We start from the raw sequence: 8930 nt of genomic DNA, 5'->3' as shown, positions 1-8930 counted from the left end.
CTAAGTTGTTTTGGCTGGTCTCATCTCTATGATCCTCCTGTCAGCCTCCCGAGTACTGGGATTGTAGGCCTGTACCACCACACCTGGCATAGTTCTTAAACCTTTAACTCCACAGGCAAAAATCTCAGTACAGTGAATAAAACAAGAATCCTATCCAACAAGCTGCCATTTTCCCTAGTGAGTGGGCACACTACACACAGCTGTAGTGTTTTGCTATTTCAGTGATGGTACTGCACACAATTAGTTCTCTACACCAAAGTACTAGAAGATGTTTGACAAGCATTTTTGAAGAAAACAAAGATATTTCATGATTATTCAACTTGTTTTTCATCTCAGTGTTGTTTTTCAAACCTGTTAATAACATGGGGTTTTTTTTGTTTGTTTGTTTTTTTGGTGGTGGTACTGAGAATGGAACCCAGGGGTGTTCTACCTCCGATCCACACCCCCAGCCCTATTTTTTATTCTTTTTTTTTTTTTCTTTTGCGGTATTGGGGATGGAACCCAGGACTTCCTACCTTTGAGCTACACCCCCAGCCCTATTTTTTATCCTTTATTTTGAAACAGGGTCTCACTGAGTTGCAAAGGGCCTAAGTAGTAGCTGAGGCTGTCCAAGAACCACGATTCTCCTGTCTCAGCCTCCCAAATGCTGGGATTACAAGTGTGCGCCCCCACGCCCGGTTTAACATGGATTTTTTTTTAAAAAACCTAATGAGTAACTTTTCTTCTTTATCTGGAAGGGCCCTAAATGCCATTTACAGATTACTCTTCAAAAATATGAACATCTCAGTCAGGAGTGGTGGCACACTCTTATAATCCCAGCAATTGGGAGGCTGAGACAAGAGGATCGCGGTTTGCGGACAGCCTCGGCTACTTAGTGAGGCTCTTTGCAACTCAGTGAGACCGTGTTTCAAAATTAAAAAAAAAAAATAGGACTGGGGGTATAGCTTGAAGGTAGAATGCCCCTGGGTTCCATCCCCAGTGCCATAAAAAAAAAATAGATACTGACATCTCTGTTTTAAACAAAATTATTAAAACAAGCACTTGGAATTTGTTAAATGCCTTGTCCTACATTTTTAGTCCAATCAAATTGAGACCTCAAATGTATCATAACCCCAGTGAGAGGGGAGCTGAGCTGTGCCATCCTGTCCAGGCACCTTAGTAACTTTGTACTCATGAGAGTGTGGTTCTCTGTTGCTGCTCCCACAAGAAGTCTGGGGATGGGCACGCTCTGGGGGTTGGGAGGAGGATGGGTCAACCTGGTCTCTGTGAAACACTCTCCAGGAGCAGTCCCACGCACCGGAGCTGTGCTCTTGGTACATGCACAGACCCTGCGTCCCTCCTGATACTCCCTCTCTAGAATGGCCCCACCCTAAGAGGCAATGTCCCTGGTGGAAGGCTGGCTGTGGCTGATGTCGCCTGCTAAATCCATAGACATGTACTGAATATCCCCTCTGTGCCAGGCCCCGTTCTAGGCTCCAGGGATGCACAGTGGTAAGATAGCAATGAGACAGTGAATACTTAACACCAGTAGGATCAGATCGTGGTAAATGCTATATTGAAAATACAAGTCGGGCGTGGTGGTGCACACTTGTAATCCCAGCATTTGGGAGGCTGAGGCAGGAGGATCACAAGTTTAAGACAAGCCAGGGAAACTTAGCAAGACACTGTCTAAAAAAATAAAATAATAAGTGCTGTGGATGTAGCTCAGTGCACAAAGCCCTGGCTTCAATTCTAGCATTGAGGGGGGAAAACTCCTAGTTACTTGAGCAACTTTGTAGGTGGAGCAAGAGGAGGTTTGAATATGTCATAATTTTAAAATATGTCCTCAAACAGGCATGGCGGCGCATACTTGTGATCTCAGTACTTGGGAGGCTGAGACAGGAGGATCGCACAGGTTCGAGGCCAGCCTCAGCTACTGAGTGAGGCTCTCAGCAACTTGGGTTCCACCCCCAGTACCACAAAAAAAAAAAAATTAAAGAATTAAAATTAGGGCTCGGGGTGTAGCTCGGAGGTAGAGTGCCCTGGGTTCAATTCCCCGGTTCCTCTGAATTCTGGGCTTCCCTATGTGCGCAGGGACTGGAACGTTGAGGAGCTGCTTATCAGGTAAACAGGAAGAAGCCAAAGCGGAGCTCCCCCTTCCCTTGAGAGAGAGTTTGTGGTGGACGGTGAGTGGGGTGCAGCCTGTACACGCCCTTCCTTCCAGCTGTGGGTATTGTCCTTTAGCCGTTTGCTGAAGTGCCACGTCCGTGGATCCAGCCACGTTTCCAATGCGAGCAAAAGAGGGTTTGCTTTTTCACACTAACAGATGATTATCTTCACTTGGAAAATTGCTTCCTCTGAATCATCCTTTGAGCGCTTAAGTACATATTCTGTGGGCACTCGCTGGATTTTTGTTTGCAGGTGAGTCTTCAATGTTTGTGGTAACTTGGGAAAGGCAGAGGCTGCACTGCACAAAGTAAGGGCGCACAGACCGCCACAGCTCCTGAGCTTTGCACTGGGAAGTACAGGCCAAGCCGCAGTCTTCTCCACCCAGAAGCGATGCCTCTTACCAGCACTGTCCACGTCTTTGCTCACTTCGCCATAGCAGAATGGGTCCTGGGAGCCTTACCCAAATCTATGTTATTCCTAGCCAGCATTCAGGAGGCAAGTGGATTAGTGAGGTTGGTTCTCACCGAGTGCAGGGGTGACACAGTCACCTGTAAGGCTAGCCATCAGCTGCTCCAAATCCAGGTCCTGGGAGAGGCCACTGGGGCCCATCCACAGGAAATTAGAGGCTGTGGTGAGACTTCCTTTCTGTGACCATCTTCTACTCCAGAGGCCAATGAGCCCAGCTCAGGGCATCCTAATATTTGTGGCACCCTGCCTCCTGGTCAGCCTTAGGAGACCTTCTTCAGGGGACTGTCGGCCCAGGAAGGTTGCCCCTGTGATGGAAGACAGTGATGCAGCCACAAAGACACAACTACCTGACAGAGATCATGTTCCCGAGAACACAGTAGGATCAAAATAGATTTAGAGCCAGGCATGGTGGCACACACTTGTAATCCCGGTACCTGGGAGGCTGAGACAGGAGGATAGCAGGTTCACAGCCAACAACTATGTGAGACCCTGGTTCAAAATAAAGAATAAAAATTAGGGCTGGGGATGTAACTCGGAGGTAAAATGCCTCTGAGTTCAATCCCCCGTTCTGAAAAAAATAAAAAGTAAATAAATAAATAAACTTAGAAAAGGAAACCACTCTCATTCCAAAGGCTCAAGTGGAATAAAAGGGACACACATCAAGCCCACCTAACTACAAACCATGGCAATAATTCAGTATCATTTGGTTTTGGTTTTCAAATTATCTCACAAGGGGAATGCAATTTAGTCCTTAGTTACTCATAATTATTTGTTATGTGCCAGGGCATTTCACTTCCAAACTACACCCGCAGCCCAATTTTAGTTTTATTTGGAAACAGGATCTCTCTAGGTTGATGAGAGTCTCACTACTTGCTGAGGCTGTCTTTGAACCTGCGATCTTCCTGTATCAGCTTCCCAAGTACTGGGATTAAAGGCATGGCAACCATGCCCATATATTTATCAAATGCCTAGTAAGTGCTAGGGATTAATAAGGAGCTGAGATACAGCAGTGAGCAAAAATAAGGTTCCTATCCCCGGGGAATTTACGGTCTAGTGAGGGGGAAACAGACAATAGACAAATGAACATATAATGTAAAGTCAAGTAGTGGCAAGTGTTATAAGATACAGGCTAGACAATGAGGGGACAGGAGTGGCCATTTTAGAATGAGTGCATCACTGGAGTCATGAATTCAGGCCCCTTGCAGGCCACTGGCTCTACAGACCAAGCCTGGCAGCACAGCCCTGGCAAACTCCTTTACTCTCCCACCAAGAAATCCGCATTTTCTGTCTTGTACGCCAGGCTGACCAAAGCGCCAAGTAGCAAACAAGCAATTCCCAGAGCAGGCGTCACCTAGTGGTTGTGAATGGAGTTGACCTATGTTTCCATCTCCGGTCCCATTGCCTGGGAGCTTAACTGCCGGTAACTGAAGACAAAATATTACGCAGTGGGGCACTGAGGAAGAGGGCTGTCTGTCATTTAACAACCGATTGATTACATGTTGTTTGACACAGCCCTCAAGTGTATCTGTATAGATCATTTTCTTGCCTGGCCTAAAAACTAGTCATTGAGGTCATTTCTAACTATCAGCAGTGCTTTGAATTTCACACACACAAACACACACACACACACACACACACACACACACACACACGTCCCATATTCACATATATTTTTTGGGTCTGTATATTGCCAAAACATAAAAAAGTAAAAAAAATAATGAATGAAAAATCCCCTAAATCATAATATCTTTAATAATAAAAAAAAAAAAACAGGGATTGAACCCAGGGGCATTCTATCCTCCCACCTACATCCCTAACCCTTTTTATTTTTTAATTTTTTTTTGTGGTATTGGGGTTCCTGGAAGCCCTTCTACCTCCGGGCTACACTCCCAGACCTATTTTTATATTTTTATTTGGAAACAGGGTCTCCTAAGCCAGTGCAGCTGGCTTCGAACCTGCGCTATCCTCCTGTCTCCGCCTCCCAAGTGAGGGGATTACAAGCGTGCGCCACCACGCCCGGCTTTATTTTTTAATTTTGAAGCAGGGTCTCACTAAGTTGCTGAGGCTCATTGCGAATCTGCAATCCTCCTGTCTCAGTCTGCCAAGTACTGGGATTACAGGCGTGCGCCGCCCCAAGCAGCCTGCCTCACAATCTCATATGACGTATGTGTGGCTCCCGGAGCCACCACACCTGGACTTGGATTGTTCTCAGCTCCCACGTTCTTTGCCAGGACTTAAGGGTACCTCTGAAGCATAGTTTGAACTTTTCTGTCTTTTCCCTATAAGATGCAAGAGAAATACAAACCTGCCTCCAATCTGAGCTTTGATGCGGGTTCTGCCTCATTACCTGCTTTGAGGTTGAAAAAAAAAAAAAAAAAAGAATAGTTGCTAAGCAGGAACTGGAACGGATGCCGCAGGGTGGACAGAGCCCAGTCACGTGTGACCCACCGCGAGCAGCAGAAGGGCGTGGTGAGAAGAGTGTGCTCAGTACCCGCAGCCCTGTGGTAACCTCACTGTGTGTGCCCACAAATTCCTCAAGGTCACAAGGTGCTAGTGCAGCTGGGCGTGCCTTATGCCTGGTCATGGATCACACTGTGCTGGTGAGGAAGGATGCTGATGGTAGCAGAGCAAGAATGTGTGTCCAGAACCCCCAAGGGCTCCGGGCTCCGGGCTCCGGGCTCCGGGCTCTGGGTAACATGGCTTGAGGCCGGCTGCTCCCAGCAGCTGCATCACGCACATACCTCGACTGGAGCCTTGAGTAACACGGACAGAGCATAAGAGTCCCTTCACTTGGGGCTCCCCTGAGGAACTGGGGTGACTCCAGCAGCAGCACTCACCCCATGTGGTGCCTCCTGGTACGCCTGCTGCGCCCTTCTCTGCATCTGTCTGCTTGTTGCAGGGAAATGTTCCTTCTCTAAGATTTAGGTTTCATCATGCTCGTTCTGAGACACCCATTCTCTCCTCCACGGAACATGGATTCATACCCCAGTTCTGCCATTTATTAACTTTGTGACTTTGTACAAGTTACTTCCTGCACAAGGTAGCTTCTCTGCTTCAGCTTCCTATGTGGTATATAAATATAGTATATAGCACCTACCAGCCAAGGCTGTTGTGTGAATTAAATGACTTCATACACGGAAAACTTGAACACTGCCTGGCATGAGGTAAGGGCTCAAGAAATGTTAGTTGCTAGCATTATTACCTTTCACTCCTTTTCTTTCTTTCTTTTTTTTTGGGGGGGGAGGGTTACTGGGGATTGAACTCAGGGGCATTGTACCCCTGAGCTATGCCCCCCTCCAGTTTTTATTTTTATTGAGGGTCTCACTAAGTTGATGAGGCTGGCCTGGAACCTGCGATCCTCCTGTCTCAGCCTCCCACGTACTGGGATTATAGGCGTGTACCACCACGCCGGGCTATCTTTCATTTCTTGAGACTTGGGAAGTTCAGCTTATAGACTTCTTTAAAGGGGGCCTTACTCTGCTGGTTTTTCCCATTCCACCAAAATATCACATTCTTTAGTAATAGTGTGTATAGTTATACGCACACTCTCACACACACACTCACGCACACACACTCACATACACACACACATACCAGTCAGTCCTTCATCCTGTCCTATGTCTGACCCTCAGCCCCTGCTGCATGAGGATGGTGATCCATCTCCCTGCTGGCCTTGCTAAGTCACACATTCTCTAGAACTTCTCATTTCAAAGTTGACATTTCTAGCATGGCCAAGTTCAACTTTGGGCTCCAGGAAAGCCATGCACTGGGCAAGCAAGGTCAATGAAAACATTTATTTAGCAAGATGCAAGTCATTTACATGACCACCGTGGTCAATGGGACAAAGCCACTCTTTGAGACATGAGGACACAGGTCTAGCCAATATGGGTCTGACCACGGTGCTGCATGTGCCTGGGAGAGCACAGAACTCAAGTGCAGTGTGTTGATGGAGTACAGACATCCCGAGAAGGGAGAATTTCATCTTTGTAAAAAAATCATATTTCAACATTGGGCATGATGGTGCATGCTTGTAATCCCAGCATTCGGTAGGCAGAGACCAGAGGATCATGGTTTGTGGACAGCCTCAGCTACTTAGTGAGGCTCTTCACAACTCAGTGAGATCCTGTTTCAAAAATAAAGAATAAAAAATTAGAGCTGGGGTGTCTCTCAGAGGTTGAATGCCCCTGGGTTCCATCCCCAGTACCCCCCCCCCAAAAAAAATCATGATTCAGAGGAAGCAAATAATTACACAGTGGAGAAATCAGACAATACCTTGACCACATGATACAAATTAGCATCTTTAATGAAGACAGGTGGCTACCATGTGCCTCCAGATGTGAGGCTTGAGAAGAACAAAACATTTCCTGTACTGGGCTCAGGCTGAGAAGTCCTAACGTCAACCTCGGCACAGGGAAATGGTAGCAAACAGAAAACGAGGAATGCACTACTTAAAAAAGAGGAGGGGGAAATAAAATGAAAAATAAAAAAGAGGAGGGAGTAGAAAAACAACTTGCTTCAAAAGACACCATCAAGGGCCAGGATGTAGCTCAGAGGCAGAGTGCTTGCCTACAATGAGTGAGACTGAGTTCAGTACTCAGTACAGAAAATTCATCATCATCATCATCATCATCATCAATTTTTTTAAAAAGACGTGCACAGGGTGTATTTATTTCAAGTCACCCCTGTGCCAGTCTGGTATGGAGCTGTATTTCAATTTTCTGTATTTCTATCTTTCTAATAAACTTCTTTAAATCTTCAACAAAAAAAAAAAGACGTGCACAAACTGGGAGAAAGATTTTGCAAATATATATTTGTGAAGGGAGTTATTGCTAAAATATATAAAGAATTTACACAATTCAACCAAATTTTTATATTTATAAAAATATAAATAATTCAATTTTATAATAAGTAAAATAACTGGATACTTCTCCAAAGAAAATAAGTGGCCAAAAAGTGTCTACAAAGATGCTGAGCAGCCCGATGTGGTGACGCACACCTGCAATCCCAGTACTTGGAGACTGAGACAGGAGGATCACAGATTGGATTGGAGGCCAGCTTCAGCAACTGAGCGAGGCTCTAAGCAACCTAGCAAGATCCTGTTTCAAAACAAAAAATAAAATAATAAAATAGGGCTTGGGGTAGAATGCCCCTGGGGCCAATCCCCAGCACACACACACACACACACACACACACACACACACACACACACACATAGCTGAGCATCAATAGTCATCAGGAAAAATGCAAATCACAGGGAGCTACCATTTCACCTCTACTGCGATGTCTGTAATAAAAGACTGACAACTACTGTTGGCTAGAATGTGAAGTAACCCAAATACACTTCTACTGGAGAGGTAGAACAGCACAGCCACCTCGGAGCGCAGTCTGTTAGTTCCTCAAAGGGTTAAACATGGAGCTACCATATTGCCCAGCAATTTTACTCCAAGAGAAATGAAAATGTATGTGCACAAAAATGCATACAGATAGATAGATAGATAGATAGATAGATAGATAGATAGATAGATGATAGGTAGATGATAGAGAGATAGATAGATAGATAGCCTGGCATAGTGGCGCATGCTTGTAATCCCAATACTTGGGAGGCTGAGACAGGAGGATCGCAGGTTCAAAGCCAACTTTGGCAATTTAGTGAGGCTCTCAGCAACCTAGTGAGATCCTGTTTCTAAATAAGAAAGTCAGGCTGGGGATATATCTTGGAGGTAGAATGCCTCTGGGTTCAATCCTCAGTACCAACAACAACAACAAAAAAGATTATGGTGATGATTGTACAGCTCTGTAAATATATTTTCAAACCACTGAGTTGTACACTTTGAGCCGGGTGAATTGTATGGTTATGAATCATGATAAAACAGTTACCAAAAGGGGGGGACTGTATTCTTCAGAAGTGTCAGTGTCATAAAGGACAAAGAAAGCTTTGGACACATTCCAGATTAAAGGAGGCTAAAAAGACATGACAACCAGACACAACACGTGACCCCAGCCTGGATTCTGTTCCGGAGAAATGTCGTATAAACAGCTTTATTGAGTCAACTAACAAAACTGAGATGGGAGCAGTAGTTTAGATAAAAGCACTGTATTGATGGAAGTTTATGAAGTTTCTATCTGTACTGTGATTATAGAAAAGAAAATCCCCATTCTTAGAAAATATACAATGAATTAGAGGTAAAAGGGCATCACTTATGTACTTCATCATCAAATGGATCAGGGGAAAATGTGTGTGTGTGTGTGTGTGTGTGTGTGTGTGTGTGTGTGTGTTGGGGAAAGCCAACCATACAGCAAATGGAGCAAAATGT

Source organism: Muscardinus avellanarius (genome assembly GCF_963383645.1).
Source record: "Muscardinus avellanarius genome assembly, chromosome: 1".
Taxonomy (NCBI): domain Eukaryota; kingdom Metazoa; phylum Chordata; class Mammalia; order Rodentia; family Gliridae; genus Muscardinus; species Muscardinus avellanarius.
Note: the sequence above shows the minus strand (reverse complement) of the source record.